General features: G+C 41.7%; 1 protein-coding gene and 1 non-coding gene across 5 annotated transcripts in view; one reads left to right on the top strand and one right to left on the bottom strand.

Annotated features, from left to right (window-relative positions):
* The window catches only part of SLC35F2 (solute carrier family 35 member F2), a 63,638-nt gene that overhangs the window by 25,158 nt on the left and 17,180 nt on the right, over positions 1-21,300 (top strand). The gene's annotated exons all lie outside the window — the stretch shown is intronic.
* On the bottom strand, positions 9,969-10,072 carry LOC111767184 (U6 spliceosomal RNA). The gene has a single exon (XR_002799072.1). It is a non-coding gene; the product is annotated as a U6 spliceosomal RNA (small nuclear RNA).

Genomic DNA, 21,300 nt, shown 5'->3' with positions numbered 1-21,300 from the left:
AAAAAAAAAAAATCAACCCCAAATTGCTCCTGACTCTGTTCAGGTTGTCTCACAGATTTGAAAGAGATTTGGTAATTTGCTCATTCCTTCAGAAGCTGCATCTCCAGCCTTCAGCCACACTGAGAATTCACAGTGCTGCTCCTTCTGCTGGGACAGTGGTTCCCATTCTACTTTTCTCCCTCTCTCTTTAGGAGGTACCGGTAGTTGAACCCAGGACCTCGTTCATGGGAAGCAGGCACTAACCACTGAGCTACATCCACTCCCCACTGAGAGGTGGTTTTTTCATTTGTTTGTTTTAGGCGGTACCGGGGATTGAACTCAGGCCCTCATGCATGGGAAGCAGGAGCTCATCCACTGAGCTACACCAGTTGCTCCCCATTCTACTTCTCTTGACCTGACCAAAGTGTGCTCATTCTTCAAGACTCATGAAGTGTCACTTCATGAATCAGGCTTTCCATGAAATGCCAGGTTAGGTTAGCTCCCATCCTACCCTGGCCATCTCTGGTCATACCATACTTGTAATTGTTTTTTTTTTTTTTTTTTAAGATTTATTTATTTATTTATCCCTCCCCCCTTCCACCCTGGTTGTCTGTTCTTTGTGTCTATTTGCTGCGTGTTCTTTGTCCACTTCTGTTGTTGTCAGTGGCATGGGAAATCTGTGTTTCTTTTTGTTGCGTCATCTTGCTGTGTCAGCTCTCCGTGTGTGCGGCGCCATTCCTGGGCAGGCTGCACTTTCTTTGGCGCTGGGCGGCTCTCCTTACGGGGCGCACTCCTTGCACGTGGGGCTCCCCTACGTGGGGGGACACCCCTGCGTGGCAGGGCACTCCTTGCGTGCATCAGCACTGCACATGGGCCAGCTCCACACGGGTCAGGGAGGCCTGGGGTTTGAACCGCGGACCTCCCATGTGGTAGACGGATGCCCTAACCACTGGGCCAAGTCCGCTTCCTAATTGTTTCTTTATAAGAGATAGATCACATTGCCTGGTGGACTAAACTGAGTTTATTCTCACTGTCCTATTTTGAATTCATGAGGGCAAGGACTCTATCTATTTCTCTTTATTCTCAGAGCCTAGTACAGTGTCAGGAGCCTGGTAAGTACTCAAAAATACTCGCTGAATTGGACCGGGTACCATTAAGAGGATGGTAAGTAAGCGCACTCACTGGGTACTGAAGCTGCCTTTCAGAGTTGGACCATCTCCCCTAAGGCAAGGGAGATCCCCTGGGTTCCGGTTTCTGGGTGGCGGATCTTGGAGTGCTGTGCTCCTGCGTCCCCTAAAGAAAGACACAGGTATAGACTTGATCGTCCCCTGTCCACGCTGCAGTTTACGCGGCGATTCAGTTTCCTGGCTGTGGAATCAAATACCATGCAGTGGGCAGGCTCAACCAATGGGAATTTATTGGCCCCAGGTTTTGAGGTTAGAAGTCTTAAACCCTGGTGTCAAGACAATGCTTTCTTCCAGAAGGACTGCAGCGTTCTGGGGGCTGGCTGCAGCCACCCTGGGCCTCTCTGTCACCTGGCAATGCACGTGGCAGCCCCTCTTGGCTCTTCCTTTCTCTTTCGAGTTCTGTTGACTTTTGAGCTTCTTCCCATGGCTTTCTCCTCTGTGTGTCTAAAATTCATTCTGCTTATAAAGGACTCCAGGAATAGGATTCAAATCCACACCATAGCCGAAGTAACCCTGTGTTTACAAGGGAATCCATCCACAAGAATGGATTAAATTTAAGAACATGTTTTTCTGGGGTTCATAGCTCCAAACAACATCAGGTGTGAAATTTCAGTGCTTAGTACGTCTATAGGAGTAGCTACCCTCACATGCCTCAGTGACAGTTCCCTCAGTCGTCACACTTCTCTCTGTGTATGTGAGAGTGTGGGTGTAATTGAAGGTTCATTAGCTTGTCAAGGGCTGGCATGCTAGACCTTTCAACTAGCATCCATTTAATCCTCTGCTTAACTATATTTTCCTGGAGGGTTGGATGTCGGTAGCTTTTTGCCTTAGTGGCTGTGGAATGATAGTGTGATGCTTTAAAGCTGTTAGTTATTGCAGAAGATTGCATCATTCATTAGTGCGGGTCATATTTATTAAACCGATTGGAATGTATTGGGATATATTTGCATGCAAGATTCTAGGTAAAATGTAAAATAATTATAATTCTATAACAACTAAGTGTGCAGTTACTATGGTATATGTTACTGATTATAAAATATGTGGAAAGATATATTTAAGTAATCGTCAATGGTCAGACATTTACAGCAAGAAATGGCATTAGTGTGCACCAGCCTTTAATTTCTTAGCTCCATCCATTTTCATCAACCTCTTGGTTAGAAAAAAAAGGGATGGATCCTCTCTTTGAAGTTATTTTAAGAGTCATGTACGAGGGATTGTAGTAGGTTTGCAAAAGTATTCCATTTAGTGTCCAGGGGTTTGTGTCCTGCACCTAGTTTTGCCACTTTTGAGCAGCATGAGTTAGGTGACCCATTTCATCTCTCTCAGCCTCAGTTTCCTTATCTGTAACCCCACAGCATTGTTGAACAGATCGAAAATCCAATGAGATAGAGTATTGAAAAGTTTTTATAAACTGCAAGGCACTATAAAAAAAACATAGTAACATTTTCTGATGGGGTCCATTAGCATGAATGTAATAAATAAATAATTTTTGATGATGATGGATGCCCCAATGGCAAGTCCAGGGAGCTTTAAGTCAGCAGTTTGGAAACCTTGAATTGTCAACAGAGAATCACGGGGCAGAAGGTGGTTGGAGGAGAAAGAAAAGAGTGAAGGTTAGCTGTGAATCTAATTTAGCACAAGGATTCAAAAGGAGAAGTCAAGAAGTCTAATGTTATTTTTGCTTTTTTTTTTTTTTTCTGGTCCTGTTACTTTCTTGGTTATTTTAAGAAAGACGGAGGATTTTAAATATATTCCTTATTGTCGAACACTTGGTATATACAAAATATGTAAAGGAGAAAACACACATAAAAATCCTGTAATCTAACACAAATTCTTTGGTTCAGGTTTCAGTCAATCATGGAATTTGATCCAGTCAATTAATCATGTCATTGAGCTCTTACCTCTTCCACTTGTATCATTTGACTCTTGTTCTGCAGATTCAGGATAAAATGAAACATTTCTAGGAAGTAATAGAATTGGGAATGCCCAAAGATTGAAATTTGTTTTGGTTGGAAATATCCTGAGTTACAACTCGAGTGCTTTGATGTAATCCAATGGGTTACTTGGTGGATTTAGATCTATACTAAAGTTGCTGTTCTCTGAACTACTGTTGTATTGCTACAGAATTTTGTAAAGTTGGGTTGCTTTAAAAAAAAAATTCTCTAGTTTAAGAATTTCAGCATGACATATTGTGAAGTTAAGTAGAGAAAAAAATATTTTGCTAATTTCAGAAGTGTTTTGTTCCAACATTCTGTGTAATAGTCATAAATATAATGAAATATAACAAATTATTATTTATGAAGTAATTTTTGGAAAAGCTTGCTCCATTGCATCATTAAATACTAGATTATATAGTTTTGACAAAACTTTATGAACATGCTTCTGGAATTGTAGATGTTAGGAAGACTGACTTCTGACTCTGAATTTCTGTTCCTGCTGGAATTTTCCAGTTCCATATGTGTGGAACATCAATGATCAATTCATTTGGGGGTAACCAGGCTCTGGAGAAAGTGGCTATTGCTGCTCACACTCACATTTATACTTGAAAATAAATGTATTAATTTATAAGGAGAAATGTCATTTCTAAATGTATCAGCTGGTCACAGTAAGAACATCCCAACAGGAAAATATATTTTTACCATGTTCAAATATATAATTCAGTGGTGTTAATTATATTCACAGTGTTGTACTACCATCACCACCACCCATTACTAAAACTTTTTGGGAAGCGGATTTGGCCCAACAGGTGGGGCATTTGCCTACCACGTGGGAGGTGCAGGGTTCAAACCCAGGGCCTCCTGACCTGTGTGAAGCTGGCCCATGCACACTGCTGATATGCACAAGGAGTGCCGTGCCACACAGGGGTATCACCCGTGTAGGGGAGACCCACACACAAGGAGTGCGCCCCCTAAGGAGAGCCGCCCAGTGTGAAAAAAGTGCAGCCTGCCTTGGAATGGTGCCGCACACACGGAGAGCTGACCCAGCAAGATGATACAACAAAAAAGAGACACAGATTCCAGGTGCCACTGACAAGAATACAAGCAGACACAGAAGAACACACAGCAAATGGACACAGAAAGCAGACAACTGGGGGGGAGGGGGGAGAGAAATAAATAAAAAGTAAATAAATCTTAAAAAACAACAAATAAAGTAATTTAATAAAAAGCAAAAGAAAACTTTTCCATTACCCCAGAGACTCTGTACCAATTCAGCATTAACTTCCCATTCATTACCTGCACCCCAGACTTATATTCTACTTTCTGACTCTTAGGAATCTGCTTATCCTAATAGTTTCCTATCAGTAAGATCATACAATATTTGTCCTTTTAAAAATTATTTTAAAAGAAGCTTTAGATTATATAAATGTTACATCAAAAATATATGGGAAGTTTTTGGCTCAAGTGATAGAGCGTCTGCCTACCACATAGGAGGTCTAGGGTTGAAACCCAGGGCCTCCTGACCCATGTGGTGAGCTGGCCTACGTGCAGTGCTGCCGCATGCAAGGAGTGCTGTGCCACGCAGGGGTGTCCCCTGCGTAGGGGAGCCCCACGCGCAAGGAGTCCACCCCCTAAGGAGAGCCGCCCAGCGCTAAAGAAAGTGCAGCCTGCCCAGGAATGGTGCTGCACACACGGAGAGCTGGCACAACAAGATGACACAACAAAAAGAAACACAGATTCTCATGCCGCTGACAACAACAGAAGGGGACAAAGAAGAACATGCAGCAAATGGGCACAGACAACAGACAACCAGGGCAGGGAGGAAGGGAAGAGAAATAAATAAATAAATAAATAAATCTTAAAAAAAAAAAAAGTGACAAGATTCCTGGTGCCACTGACAAGAATACAAGCGGACACAGAAGAACACACAGCGAATGGACACAGAGAGCAGACAGTGGGGTGGAGGTGAGGGGGAAGGGGAGAAAAAAATATATAGGGGATTCCCATGTACTTCACCCCTCCCCTCCCACACTTTCCCCATTAATAACATCTTTCATTAGTATGGTACATTTGTTAAAACTAATGAACACATATTGAAGTATTGCTATTAACCATGATCTGTAGTTTACTTTATGACTGTCTACACTTTGCACCTATAAACCAATTTTATAGGTTTTGGACAAAATGTATAATGGCTTGTATCCGTCATTACAAGGTCATGCAGAACAATTCCAATGTCCCAGAAATGCCCCAAGTTATACCTGTTCTTTCCTCTTCCTCCCTTCAGAACCTCTGGTAACCACTGCCTTTATATCAGTATTACTAGTTCTTCTATTACTAGAATAATAGTAGGGTCTACTTTAGCTTATAGTTGCAATCCCCACTTATATTTGTTAATTCTAGAGGATTTAGGGGTGGTAATTCCCACTCTGCTTCCAATCGAGGGGGGTATTTGTCCTTTTATATCTGATTTATATTACTCAACAAGATGTTCTTGAAATTCATCTATGTTGTCATATGTAACAGAATATCATTCCTTTTTATGACTGAATATTATTCCATTGTACATATATACCACATTTTGTTTATCCATACATCTGTTGATGGACACTTAGTTTGCTTCTTTCTCTTGGCAATTGTGAATGATGTCACTGTGAACATCAGTGTGCAATATCTCTTCAAGCCCCAACTTTCAGTTCTTTTGGGTGTATAACTAGAAGTAGGATTGCTAGGTCACATGGTAAGTCTATACTTAACTTTCTGAGACATCACCAAACTGTTTTCCACAATGGCTGCAACATTTTACATTCCCACCCACAATGAATGAGTCTTCCTGTTTCTCTACATCCTCCCTACCACTAACCCTGTTTTCTTAAATAGTAGCCATTCTAGTGGCTATGAAATGGTATCTCATTTTATTTGCATTTCCCAATGGCTCATGATGTTTTTGGCCATTTTTATATCTTCTTTGGAGAAATGTCTATTAAATGTCTTTGCCCTTTTTTGATCGGGTTGTTCGTCTTAGTGTTGTTGAATTGTAGGATTTCTTTATATATTCTGGATATTAAATCTTTATTTATTGGATATGGGGTTTCCAAATATTTTCTCCCATTCTGTAAGTTGTTTACTTTCATGAAGTTCTCTGATGCACAAAAGTTTTTAACTTTGACAAAGTCCCATTTATTTATGCTTATGTTTTTGGTGAAATTCTAAGAAACCATTGCCTAACACAAGGTCTTGAGGTTCCTTCCTTAGGTTTTCTTCTAGGAGTTTTATAGTTTTTATATTTAGGTCTTTGATTCATTTTGAGTTAATTTTTGTATATGGTGTCAGGTAGGGATCTATCTTCATTCTTTTGCGTATGGATATGCAGTTTTCTCAGCACCATTTGTTGAAGAGATAACTTTCCCCATTGAGTGGACTTGGCACCCTTGTCAAAAATCAATTGGCCAAAGATGGGAGGGTTGGTTTCTGAATTCCCAAGTTGGTCTATCTCTCTGTTCTTGAGCCAGCAACATGTTGTTTTGATTACTGTAGCTTGTAATAAGTTTTAAAATATGGAAGCATGAGTCCTCCAAATGCATTCTTTTTCAAGATTTTTTTGTCTATTTGGGACCCTTTACCCTTTTGTATTAGTCAGCCAAAGGGATGCTAATGCAAAATACCAGAAATTGGTTGGTTTTTATAAAGGGTATTTATTTGGGGTAGGAGCCTACAGATACCAGGCCATAAAGCATAAGATACTTCCCTCATCAAAGTCTATTTCCACATGTTGGAGCAAGATGGCTGCCGATGGCTCTGAGGGTTCAGGCTTCCTGGGTTCCTCCCTTCCAGTGTCTTGCTTCTCTTTGGGTTCAAGGTTCCTTTCTTCCCAGGGCTTGCTTCTTCCTGGGCTCAGGGTTCCTCTCTTCCTGGGGCTGGCTTCTCTTTCCTATGTGAGCTTACTTTCCGGGGCTCCAACTTAAGGCTTCAGCATCAGCTTCAACATCAGAACTCCAACATCAAAACCCCTCAACTCTGTCCTTTGCCATGCCTTTTATCTCTGAGTCCCCACCCCTTGGTGAGTCCCCACTCCCAAATGATGTGGCCCAATCAAAGCCCTAATCACAATTTAGTCAAGCCCAGATATATACGAGATTACAAACATAATCCAATATCTATTTTTGGAATTCATAACAATATCAAACTGCTACACTCCACCCTCTGAAATCCAAAAAGACATTACAGTATTTGAAAAAACCTTAAATCAGTAGCAGTGCAAGTACTAAATCATATCACACTCAATTTAAAGAAATACAGTTTGTCTTGGGGCAAGTTCCTGCATGCTCTAGACCTCTGAAATTTACAAAACAATTTTATCTGTTTCCAAAACACAAATGGACAAAGGATAAACATTTTCATTACAGTAAGGAGAAATTGGGAGGGAAACGTGAGTCACAGGGTCTTTTACATTTCAATAAACCTGCAGGGTATCCTCCTTTTGATTTCAGTCTGAGAGTCATTCTTAAGATGATGGTTTCTTCTCCTTGTTGCCTTATGGGAACCCACCCTTTCCACATGCTTGCCCAATGGCCATTTTCTTGGTACCACCCTCATCAAGTATCTGGGTGTCAAACAAGCTCCAGACCTCTCCCTCCAGGAGTGTTGGGGTGATTGCCACACCTTACCCAATCTTTGGGTTAGAGTCTTAACCCCCCTAGCACAGTGATGTGAAGACAACATTCTCCCTAACCTTTGGCATACAGGCTCAACCCTCTCAGAGCAACGAGTTGACCACCTGGCCTTCCCTAATCCATGGGGTACAGGTGCACCCCTCTCAGACACGTGGGGTGCTGACCTTAACCACCATAATCCTTGGGGAATGTGTTCCACCTTCTTTGTACCCTAGGGCAGCAAAACTCTCCCAGCACATTGGGTGGGAACACCCACCCTCTTCAACTGCTGCGGCAAACTCACCCTCTCTGTACACATGGGAGGGGTTCCTCTCTTGGTCCAAGGTGATGTCTTAATTCCAGATCTCAGCTTCCATGGTTTTCCTCTTAAAGCTGTTTCTCCTGCAATCTCTCCTTTTCATTTCCCTTTTATTCCAGGCTGACAGTGGTTTTATTCATACAGCTAACTCTCTCAAAAACCTTGTTGGTTTAGCATGCGGGAAGCAGGAGTCCAAGCCATCAGACAGTAAGACTTTCCACAAGTCTTTCCAAGATAACTGCGTCTTCAATCCTGATTTATAAGTTCCAAGTTTAGTTACATCCTCCAGTGGGGCACTTTCATCTGGGAGCTTGATTTCCAGAGGCTTGGAGTTTCCAGAATCAGTTTGTTTTCTTTGAACCTGACAGTTCAGTCCTTAGTTTATCTCCCTCATCTAGCATTCTGCTACAACCTGCAAGCAGAAGCCAAGCCCATTCTCCAGGTTTACTTTGGAAATTTCTTCAGCTAAATGCCCAGGCTTGCCATTTTCAAATTCTGCTTTCCATAAAACACCAGGAATTAATCTTGCCAAGTTCTCTGTAACTGTAAAACATGGATCACCTTTCCTCTAGTCTCCAATAATTGTTTCATCATTTACTTCTAAGACATCATAAAAAGTCTCTTTAGCATCCATATTGCTATCAACAGTCTCTTCAAAGCACTATAAGTCTTTTCTTCTAAGCATCTCACAATTCCTCCAAAAAATACCCCTTACCCATTTATAAAACTGTTCCAGCATTTCAGAAATAGCCAAAGTATTTCCCGAGTCCTCGGTACCAAATTCTGTATTAGTCAGCCAAAGGGGTTCTGATGCAAAATACCAGAAATTTAATCACAGCTTAGTCACTCCCAGATACAGACCAGATTATAAACATAATCCAGTATCTATTTTTGGAATTCATACCATATCAAACTGCTACACCTTCAATAAAAATTTGATTGTTAGCTTTTCCATTTCTTCAAAGAAGGCTGTTGGAATTTTGATCAGGATGACATTGATCTGTAGATTGCTTTAGGTAGAATTGACACCTTAACAATATGTAGTCTTCAAATCTGTGAACACAGAATGTCCTTTCATTTATTTAGGTCTTTTATTTATTTTAACAATGGTTGTAGTTTTCTGTGTACAAGTCCTTTACAAACTTGGTGGCATTTATTCCTAGATATTTGATTCTTTTAATTGCTATTGTAAATGGAATTTTCTTGATTTTTTTTTCAGATTGTTCATTACTATTTTATAGAAACGCTGCTGATTTTGCATCTTGATCTTGTACACCACCACTTTGCTGAATTTGTTTACTAGCTCTAGTAGCTTTGTTGTGGATTTTTCAGGACTTTATATAGGATCATGTCATCTGTAAACAGAGAAAGTTTTACTTTTTCCTTTCCAAGTTGGATCCATTTACTTCTTTTTATTGCCTCACGTGCTCTGTGTAGAACTTCCAGTACAGTATTGAATAATAGTGGTGACAGCGGACATCCTTGTCTTGTGCCTAATTTTAGAAGGAAAGCTTTCCACCTTTCCCCATTGAGTAGAACATATGCTCTTTATCATGTTGAGGAAGCTTCTTTCTATTCCTAATTTTTGAAGTGTTTTTATCAAGGAGGGCTGCTGGATTTTATCAGATGCCTCTTCTGTGTTAATTGAGACGATCAAGGTTTTTTTTCCTTCATTCTGTTAATGTGGTTTATTACATGAATTGATATTCTTATCTTAAACCACCTTTGCATCCCTGGAATAAATCCCTCTTGATCATGGTGTATAATTCTTTTAATGTGCTTTGGGATTTCGTTTGGGAGTTTTTTGCATCTATATTCATAAAGGATATTGGTGTGTAATTTTCTTTTCTCGAACTATTTTTGTCTGACTTTAGTATTAGGGTGATATTGGCCTGAAAATATGAAATGCTTCATGAATTTGCACATTATCCTTGTGTAAGGGCCGTGCTAGTCTTCTCTTTATTGTTCCAATTTTAGTTTATATGCTGAAGCAAGCACCTAGTTGAAGAAACACTTTATTTCTCGTGTAGAGTTTCTCACATTTGGGTTTTGCTCATTGCATCCCTGTGGTGGTGTTTGCAGAGCTCTCTATTCTTAGGTTTTTCCTAAAATTGGTCGTTCAAAGTGTGTGTATATGTGTATGTGTGTCTGGTTTTGTTTTCTTTGTTTTGCCAGTGAACCTTGTGAGACTTATGAAGTCTATGGACTCTCAGAATAATGTTTTAAAGTACAGAAAATCAACTATATAGGATTATAATGTAAATAATTTATATATGTATTTAATTATTGAAATATTAAAAAGCAAATTGTGATTTATATTAATAAATGTGCTTTTTAAAAAAATAGTAAATAACAGGATCTCACAGAGTATCTAATTAATAATTACCTTAATTTCAGAGTAGCGATGCATGTAAATAGTATTTTGACATTTCAGCAAGAATTGCCATATGATAAGATATGAAAATATCTGTGATTTGGGGGACAGCACTACTCACAGGTACTGGTAGTACTCCTATAGTTTGTGGCTCACATTAGTAATGGAAGAGAATGTTAAACTTCAGTTTAGGCATTGCTGAAAATCAAGATACATTGTTTTTCCCACCCAAATTTATAAATCTCCTGAATATTTTTGTGGGCTGGGTCCATGGACTCCAGGTAAAAACTCTTGCGATTTTATTTCTTTGCAAGACTATCTCATGGGTACTGGGTGCTTTCATCAGGAGACACGTAATATTTGCTTGTTTCTCTTTTTGTTATATTAGAAGCTATTGATGTTTACTGCCTGGATGCATTATTTTATTTGGGGTTGTAAAATGAAATTCTATTTCTATCATTCCATCTTCATTTATTATTCAGAATATTTCTATAGAGACAAACTCCCCTTCTTCCAACTCTTTGCTTACCCTGAAGTACAATTTGTGGAGGAAAGGCAGGATAAATGTTTGCTTCTTTCCCTTAATTTACCAGGTTTCAAAGTTCCTCACCCCTCGCCCCTGAAATAGGGATTGTATCATTTTTGCATTCTTACCTCCAATGATCAGAAGTGCTCTTAAGCCTCCTGAAGTGTCTAAACCAGTTCCTGGACAGCCATGGATTGCTTTCACTACTTCCATGGATCCCTAGTGGTTGAGAGACCGCAGACTTGGAAGCACTGCTCTAGATCCTTTCTGCTCAAAGTATGCTTCATCGCATCACCTGGGAGGTCATTTGAAAAGCAGCGTCTCCCGCCTCTCTGCAAGCCCTCTGCACCGGACGCTGCAGTTTAACAAGATCCTCTGATGATTCACATCATGTTACAATTTGAGAAGCACTGGGCTAGGGCTGAGCTCCCCATTACTATAGACACTAGCCCCGTATGGCCATGTAAATTAAAATAAAATAAAATAAAAAATTCACTTCCTCATTTGCCGCATCTCACATGCTCAATAGCCACTTCAAACATTTCCATCATTGCAGAAACTTCTGCTGCCCAGTGCTGGACCAGAGCTGCACTGATCAGGATGGCAGCTCCTAGCCATGGGTAGAGATTTCTTTTTTTTTTTTTTAAGGATTTATTTATTTATTTCTCTCCCCCGCCCCCCCCCCCCAGTTGTCTGTTCTCTATGTCTATTTGCTGCATGTTCTTCTTTGTCTGCTTCTGTTGTTGTCGGTGGCATGGGAATCTGTGTTTCTTTTTGTTGCATCATCTTGCTGTGTCAGGTCTTTGTGCGTGCGGCACCAATTCCTGGGCAGGCTGCACTTTCTTTCTCGCTGGGCAGCTCTCCTTACGGGGCACACTCCTTGCGCGTGGGACTCCCCTACGCGGGGGACAACCCTGCGTGGCGCGGCACTCCTTGCGTGCATCAGCACTGCGCATGGGCCAGCTCCACACGGGTCAAGGAGGCCTGGGGTTTGAACCACGGACCTCCCATGTGGTAGACAGACGCCCTAACTACTGGGCCAAGTCCACGGCCAGTAGGAATTTCAATTTAAATAGAAACGAACTGAAATTAAATGACACTGAAAATTTGTTTCTCATTCACACTAGTCATATTTTAAGTGCTCAGTAGGGACATGTGGCTAGTGGCTGCTGGAGTGGATGGTGTATTTAGAGGCCATTTCCATCACTGCAGAATGTTCTACTGGATGAGCGGTTACCAATTGGCTGGGCAGGCCAGAGGAAGGAAGGAAATACAGCTGACTGCGTGCCTAGGGTGGACGAGTGTGCTAGGTACTTTCACTTAGGTTACATCTGTTAACTCTTAAAATAAACCCATAAAGGTGGTATTCCACCCATTTGGGAAAAAAAGAAACAGACTTGGAGATGCTAACTAATGCTCCACTTTGTGGCCCTAACAGGAAGTGGAGTTAGTCCTCTGATCAGTCTAGGGGTCTTTCCACTGTATTCAGAAGGCATGTTCTTCTCCCAAAGGCCATGTCTGGGGTACAGTCTCTTCCAGCCTTTCAAAAAGACAAAACATGATACAAATCACTCTTTTCCTTTGCCTGCACCTATTTCTTTTCTCTGTCTTGTTTAATCTAAATCTGTACCCAGGTTTTATTTAACTGCCAAGCTCATTTTCTTCACACCAAGACAGTTCCTTGAGTTCACTTCTAAAGGTCTCCTTTCTACATTTGTCTACTTTGCATTATAACATTATGGACTCTCAGTAATTACTTGCAGCACTTATTCAATAACTTAGTAAGCATTTACTAAGACATAATCCAATGGAGAAAAAGAAAGCGTGTGTTTCCTTTCTTATAGTTAAAAAGGATCAGGTCTTTCTTTTAAGGTAATGATGTATACACCACTGCATTTGTTCTTCATTGAAATTTGGCTTTCTTCGCCACTTTGAGTTTTGAATATGCCTTTTTAACATCAAAAAGTGGATTCTTCAAAATGCTACTAAGGCTTGTTAGATTGATGGTCCATTAACTAGCTTTTTAAATCATAGAAATGTAGAGATGGAAAGAATAGGCCATTTAACCTATTCAGTATGTAAAGAAAACTACGTATAATTTATTTTCTAGCTTGTTTCCAATTTAATTTTAAATGCTCTAATAATAGATACTGGATAATCTATTTGCTAAATGCAAAGTTTTGGCCTAAATGAGTATTTCTTTTTAGATTTGCAATATGATTTCTATAGAAGTACTGTAACTTATTATTCTCTATCAGTGTACTTATGGGTGGCAGACATGATGGATTTTTAAATCTCCTTAAAGTAGCTCTGCGTCATAGAAATCTTGTAGCTCTAATGCTAAATCCTGCCACCAACTGACAACGTGCAGTCTAGCAGCCCAGATTTATTGAAACATAAAGTGAAGAAAAAATGTGTTTGGCATTCAAATGAGGCATCTTATCAGTCATTTTGAATGCTTTGTTACCATCTCAAATAAAAAGGGGAGAATAATTAAGTGGTTTGCAGTCCTGATTGCAGACTAGACTTATCTAGGGTGCTTTTTAAAATATACTGGTACTTGATCCTCAGCTCCTGAGAACCTGATTTGTGCTACGATTCTGCTATCAATGTTTTTAAAAAGCCAGCTCCTGCTCTGCACTATGATACTAATATACACCCAGGTAGAGGACTGCCAGTTTAACTTGAAGTTGCAAATGAAGATGAGCTAAAAAAATAGATGGATACCATCATAATGTCTCTCATGTATATATTATATAAAACCAGTATTTAAATTAGGCAGAACACCATATTACAGTCATTCCCCCATTCCCGAATCTTCCTGGAAATTGTTCATTTTTCTGGTCTGTGATCAAGGGTCTGATTATCTGTGAATCTCCTCTGAGCAGTCTTGACCCTTCCTTCTCCTTGGTTGCATGCACAACTCTATTTTAATATTTTCCCATTTTATCTGGTTGGTCTGTCCCCTGAGTTAAAAAACTCCTTAAGAGGTTCAGCAATAGTGAATATTCTTTAAGCACTTTCTATGTCCCAGGCACTGTGCTAATCATGGGGGAGATAATGTCCCTGTCCCCTTGGTGCTTAGAGTGTGAGGGAAGAGCCACAAGCAGAGTGGTGGGCACAGTGACAGGGGACAGGGTGGTGGGTTCAGTGATGGGGAATGTGGTGGGTGCGATGGCAGGGCAGTGTGGATTGGGTGCAGTGTTGTGGGATGGGGTGGTAGATGGAGTGACAGGATAATGTGGTGGGTGCTGTGACAGGGGAAAGGGTGGAGGGTATGGTGACGGGGATGGAGTGGTGAGTATGATCACGGGAGATAGGGAGTGGGTGCGGTTACAGGGAGTTGGGATGGTGGGTGTGGTGACACAGGGATGGGGTGGTGAGGACGATGACAGGGATGTGATGGGTGCAGAGGCAAAGGTATGGGGGGGTAGGTGCAGTGTCAAAGGATGGGGTGGTGGGTGCGGTTACAGGGGGATGGGGTATTTTGTCTTTGCACAAAGCTAAGCCACCTGATCTGGTGTGGGGAGGTAGGGTCTGGGACCAGCAAATTCCAAATCTTTGATGCTTGGCACCTTTAGGCACCTAATAGACTTTGATGAATACACAACCTACTGATGAATTAAAGAATGAAAGAAGGTATGTTTTCATTGGAAAGCCTGTGTACGAGTGTTATAGAATGGGAAGGGTATTAAGATGTGTGTTTCAGTTTTCCTGGAAGAAAGAAGAGAGGAAATAAAGTGCCTTAAAAAACTTTTTCTGGAGCTCTGTCACATTCTCCAATGGAACAGCAATCATCCCCCAAGTGCAACAGCAAAGACCAACAAAGAAGAATTTTCCAACAATGAGCCCTTGATACTGATGATTGCTTATGAGTCTGTGTGCCTGAAATATGAACTAGGTCTAGAGCTGCAGGGTGCCTAAGAGTTACCTCCTGAGAACCTCCATGTTGCTCAAATGTGGCCACTCTCTAAGCCAAACTTAGCATGTAAATGCATTACATTTCGCACAGTGTAGGACATGACTCCCAGGGATGAGCCTCCCCGGTGTCAAGGGATTACTAGCAAGCACCAGCTGGTGATGTAAATAGAAAAAGACCTTGAATAAAAGGGTCAACTCAGGCCAGCAGACTATCTCAGCCCACAATTAGGATCATGTGTTAAAAACTGCTTTTTGGCCTTGAATAAAAGGGGGAAATGGCAAAGTCAAATGAGTTTATATGGCTAAGAGTCTTCAAAAAAGAGTAGGGAGGTCATTAGAGAGATCATGCTTACGCACTCCTCAGGAGGACCCCAGAAGCAGCCAAAAGATACAACTCAAGATACTGGTTCTCCTGAGGGCTGCGGAGACCCACAGGGATACAGTCATGGCGGATAGCTCTGGAGCTCAGTACTATGTTAGTGGGCCCTGCTTTGAAATTTGTGTCCCTGAGTGTGGTGGAGTTGGACTCAGATGTGACCTTTCTACAGATATCTCTTCTGTCACTTTTAATGAACTTTTGGTTGGTGCTAGCATTGGTGTATACCCAGAAGACTTGACTCTCTGGACTGTCCATGTGCTAGCTGGGCCCTGAGCCTCAGCAGAGTTGCAATTCCTACTCTCTGATTCGTTGGACTTATGCAGGTCAGCTAACAGGGAGGTGAAGATCAGTCACCACATCAGGGAACTGAGAGTACCTACAACTGCAAGCAGGAGAATTACATCCATCATCCATGTGGAATCTAAGCCCCCTCTCAATATAGAGGTGGAGTGGACATCACTATATCAGGGTCCACAGAATGGAGGAATAAAATATGGATTAGAGTGGAAAGAAAAAACAAAAACTTTTTATGGTAGTTCAGATTTTTTTCTATGCATATTTATACATATTCAGATTTATAAAATTGAATTTTACTATCTATTATAATTTGTTTTAATAACTATATTGTTGAACATAAAAAAAATTTTTTTTTTCTGCAGATGTAGAATATATCCAAACAGTAACAAAGTCAGAGGTGACCATTACTCAGCCTTGTCTTCTACTTGTTTTACTGCCCCTATCCTCAATGATCCCTCACTTTCATTTGCTGTGCTTTCTGGTGGCCTGATTCCCGTAGCGTGAAGCCACCTTGGGAAACCTGTCTTGGGGTTGGACCATATCCTGCCATTGAAGTTCACTTAAGTGGAGTTTCCTTTTAAAAACCATGACAGGATGTATCCTGTGATTAGATGCACGTTGCCTCTGGCAGGTTTTATGATGGCACAGATCGTCCCCTGTTCAGAAGTCAAAGAAACTAGGACCTTGTATTGATAAAACTAATCCTTAGATGTGAAGCAATAAGCAAAAAATATTATTTTGAAGCCTTTGATATCTCCCTTTACAGGTCTGAGTGTTTCTTTCTGTTATCCCCCCCCCCCCACCTTTTTTTTTGGACTCTGCTTCCTCCAGCTTCTCTCGTGCCAGCTCGCTTGCTTGCTCTCTTTTGTTCTTGCTCTTGCTCTCTTGCACTTCCATTATAGATGAGGTCATTATGATTTGGAGCCAAGAAAAGTGCTTTCCTGCAACTTTAAATCTCCATACTCAATTTGTGACTTTTCTTTTTTAAAGAAGACGGTAATATTTTATAGTTGGAAGAGAACTTGCTAAATTGTGCTATTTTAGCAGACAAAATATGAGCTTATTAGAGGAATCTTGTCAGTTCGTGAACAGGGCTTTATGCTTGCACGTCTCTTGTTCTTATTTCAAATCTGTAATTGATTTGAAGTACATTATGGGATGCAAAAATTTTTTTCTGAGTTTGATTAGGTTATCAGCCACTTGATTAGATTTACAGTACCTTGTACTTTGGAACTCCAACTCCCCTATGATATACAGGGAAGCTGTGTTTACTACCGTCAGGAAGAAAATCAGACTAGAATCATTCTTTCCTGACTGCAAGGTGAGGTGCAAGGATTCTCTGAAGAAGGGGCCTTCTCATATAAGCTCTGTTGTAAAATCATAATGGAGATGTGAATGAGAGTGAAGAGAGGGATGTTGGCACAAAAGAGTAGGGAGAGATACAAGAAGGTGGGAAGATACTGATTTTTGGTCTGAGTTCCCTTATTATCCCAAAACAATGTGCTGTATGGAAAGCAGATATCTGATGGTCAGAAAAAGATGGGCACTGGCTCTGCTCCTATATGAGCTTAAGCAAAACACTTCCTTCTTTTGGTTCTCAGCCTCCTCAACTTAAAAAAAAAAAAGGACATTAGTGCCAAAGTTCTGAGGCTTTCTTCCAGGGAGGAGAGGAAGTTCTCCCAAATCCTTTTCTTTAAGCAAATTTGTCATCAAGATGGCAATGTAAGAGCTCCCCAGAAAAATTTTCCCCCCAAAACAACTAATAATCGGGTAACTCCCACTAGCTTGGAAATCTGAAAGATAATAGAGATTGGAGAAGGATACCCCAAATGCTGATACAGGGCAGGGGCACCAGGAGAGAACAAAACCAAACAAAAATACCTGCCAGTCTGGACCTGCCCCTTTACTAGGTCCTTTGTGGCTTCAGAGTCCCATAGCAGCCGCGCTCGGGCCTGGGCACCTCCTGTAGTTGTGGACCACGAGCCACTCATAGTAGTGTGTTAGAACCCCATGCATATTCTGCCAGGGGACCCCAGGCCCAGGCAGAGCCTCAGCGGCAAGTATGTGTATAAAAAAGGGCCCCCAGGAAACTAAAGAGACCCATGGTGGAACTGTTGGCAAGTGGTGAACACACACCCAACCCAGACTCTAATTGCTAGAGCACATAAATGAAATGTTGGGTGTTTTCGAATGTTGACCTTGTCTGGCTCCCTGGGGCAGGATATCCTCATGTAGACATTACCAGAGACAGAAGAACTCATGGGAAAAAAGGGAATACTTATCTGCTTCAATGCAGACTGGGCCTCAGGACTGAAAATTCTAATGAATAGAGAGGGCAGTGAGCATTCCTCTGTTGAATAGAGGGAGAGCAGTTGAGAGAGTCATAGCTGCTGGGGAGGAAAATCTTCAGAAAAACATAATAGCTCAGGACACTCAGAGAAAGGACAGAGCAAAGGAAATTTTGTCCTGATGTTGAAACATTTGCATATAAAGTTTGCACAGTACGTCCAGGGCAAGAAAGAGGTACAGGAAACCTGAGAAAATCGGAACAGCTAAACACAGGCTGCTCTGAAGATTCAGTAGAAGATGTACCAGGCATTAAAGAAGAGCTTTAATTTGTAGCCAGTCTACAATAAAACGCTAGGCAAGAGGGAAAACTGACTTTCAGAGTTCATGCATCAAAATAAGATGCTCAGATCTCAGCAAAGCCAAACTGAGAAACAGTGGGGCGAGCTTCTGTTCTCTGACAGGTACAGCTTTCTTCCTAACACTTACTTCTTCTTGAAGGAAGCATGGTGTGCATTGATTCTGGATTTTAGGTTGCCCTATTCTAGAAAAAAATAATTTACCTCTTTGTCCAGTGTAGGCCTCCAGGAATCTGCTGTCGTCAGGATCTTGATTAACCCTATTGCTCTCCATCCAGTACAGAAAACTGGGTCTTATACTGGACTCTTCCGTATCTGTCAGCTTTTCCCTCTTTAACTGGTATTTTAGTTTCCTTGGCTGCTCAAGCAATACCATGCAGTGGGTTGGTATACACAACGGGAGTTTACTGGCTCGTGGTTTTGAGGCTGGGGAAATGGCCACATTAAGGCATCGTTAAAGCAACGCTGTCTTCCCAAAGACTATGGCGTTCTGGGGCTGACTGCTGGTGATCCGTGGGCCTTGGTGCCTCTCTCACACGGCAGTATGCGCGGCGGCCTTTCCTGGCCTCCGTTCTCTTCTGGCCGCTGCCCCTGTGGCTTTCTCTCTGTCTGAATTTCATGCTGCTTATAAAGGACTCCAGTAGGGGGCTTAAGACTCATCCTGACCAGGTGGGCCAGACCGTAACTGAAGTAGCCTCATCAAAAGGCCCTCTTTACAATGGGCTCACACGCACAGGAATGGATCAAGTTCAAGAACATGTTTTTCTGGGGTCCATACAGTTTCAAACCACCACAGTTGGTTTCCATGTTAGCAATTAAGGGTTAGGCTTTGGTGCTGTCACATAGCTAGAGCCCCAACAGTGCTCAGTTCCTGCTTTATTAAACACTTTACTTCCTCCTATTTGGAAGCGTTTGATGATGTCACCACCACTGAGATAAGATACCAGCTTTTGCATTGCATATAAGGCCCTTCTCAATCTGCTGCCATTTCTCTCTACACCCGCCAACTTGAATCCTTGAACGAGCCCTGTGCCTGTGTCTGTGCTATTCTTTGTCTGGAATGCCATTCCTCACCTTGCCTGCCTACCTTTATTTTCTAAATATAACCCATTTCAGCTGTACCCTCATAACACGTTCATATGACTCGTTATCCCTAGTAGAATGTGAGACCTTTAGAAACAGGTACCTCTTCATTTTTGTATCCTCTTGGCTGGCACCTAGTAGGTGCTCAACAGGTGAACTTAGGGCTTGTTTCAGCCAGCACCTTCCTCTTTCTGTCCTCCTGCTAGAATGGTTTGGAGCTAGTTGCAGAACACGGAAACAAATGATCCAGAGGAAAGAATACATTGCAGACTTTTAGACCAGATGTTCTGTGTTTTCTGCTTTTTTTTTTTTTTTTTTTTTTGATATTTCCCACTTTGCTTAGAGCAACTCGGGATACAAAGTACATGTTGAATGAATGAATGAATGAATGAATAACAAGGAGAAGAAAAAAACTGAAGAGGCAACAGTATAAAATTCTGAGCCTAGAAGAAACACCGGGAGGTCCCGATCCCTTAAAAGAAAATAGTTCCACCTCCGAATAATTTAAGAGAAGTTTGGAAATCAAATTGAACAGCCTCTGTCATCCCCTCCCTGGGCTCACATCTCTAATGTGAAAGGGTTGGGTGGATCTGTGGTTTCAGCCGCTCTGCTGTTGTCCCCATGCCCTGAGCATCCTGGCTGCTTGATGTTTCCTGGACCTCTCAGGGGAGGCTTGTGCCTCTGTGCTTTTATTTGGTCCTATAGTTATTTCTTCCTTGATTCCCTTCTCCCTCCTCCTTCCTCTAGATATCCATTACATACTTCCAAACCTAACTGAAAAACACCTCTTCTATGAAATCTCTCAGATTTCTCCCCCACCTGCTAACTCCCTCACTCAGATTAACCAGTAATAGCTGGGGGTGTTTTGCTGGTAACTCTTACAGGATTTAAACTGTTTTGTAATTGGTTGACAAGGCACTCTTCTCCTCTAGTGTCGAAGGGCAGGGTCTGGAATTTACTCTTCCGTGTGTTTTGAGCCGTGATTCACAATCCTTGACTGCACTTTGGAATCACCCGGGCAGCTTTGAAAACCACTGATGCTGGGGCCCCACCTCCAGAGATTATGATGTGATTGTTTTGGGGTACAGCCTGGACTTTGGGATTTTTAAAAGCTTGTGATTTGGATATGCAGACAACAGTGAAAACCACTGCTTCTGGAGGGGCAGTTGAAGGAATCAAATCTCAGGGAGAATGAAAGATGAGAAAATGCTAACTGTTTATAGAATAGGGAAGATTTAAAGCTAGAGTTGGCGGCGGACTTGGCCCAGTGGTTAGGGCATCCATCTACCACATGGGAGGTCCGTGGTTCAAACCCCGGGCCTCCTTGACCCGTGTGCAGCTGGCCCATGCGCAGTGCTGATGCACGCAAGGAGTGCCATGCCACGCAGGGGTGTCCCCGCGTAGGGGAGCCCCACGCGCAAGGAGTGCGCCCCATAAGGAGAGCCACCCAGCGTGAAACAAAGAGCAGCCTGCCCAGGAATGGCGCACACAGGGAGAGCTGACAAAACAAAAAGAAATACAGATTCCCATGCTGCTGGCAACAACAGAAGCAGACAAAGAAGATGCAGCAAATAGACACAGAGAACAGACAGCCGGGGTGGGGGGGGGGGGAAGGGGAGAGAAATAAATAAATAAATAAATCTTAAAAAAAAAAAAAGCTAGCGTTAAGGCTGAGTTAAAAAAAAAAAATCCCACCCCTCCTCACATTAAGTAGTATATACTATAGACAGGTCATGAAAAAGATGTCTAAATGATGGCCAGTGACAGCAGGAAGTATTTGTTTTGTGGGGAGAGGGGAATCATAATGTAAAAAGAATAAAAATATAGTTTCTCCAAATTCAACAATTAAATTTTTTGTGGTTGGGAAGTAAGCAAGAGAGGAGTGGGCGTAGCTCAGCGTTGAGTGCCTGCTTCACATGTACAAGGTCCTAGGTTCAACCCCTGGTACCTCCTAAAAAAAAAGAAAAAGGAAGCAAGCAATAAAAGTGAAATAAAGAACTA

This window comes from Dasypus novemcinctus, chromosome 27 (assembly GCF_030445035.2).
Source record: "Dasypus novemcinctus isolate mDasNov1 chromosome 27, mDasNov1.1.hap2, whole genome shotgun sequence".
Classification (NCBI taxonomy): Eukaryota; Metazoa; Chordata; class Mammalia; order Cingulata; family Dasypodidae; genus Dasypus; species Dasypus novemcinctus.
The sequence above is the reverse complement of the archived record's forward strand: the minus strand, read 5'-3'. Positions and strand labels throughout refer to the sequence as shown.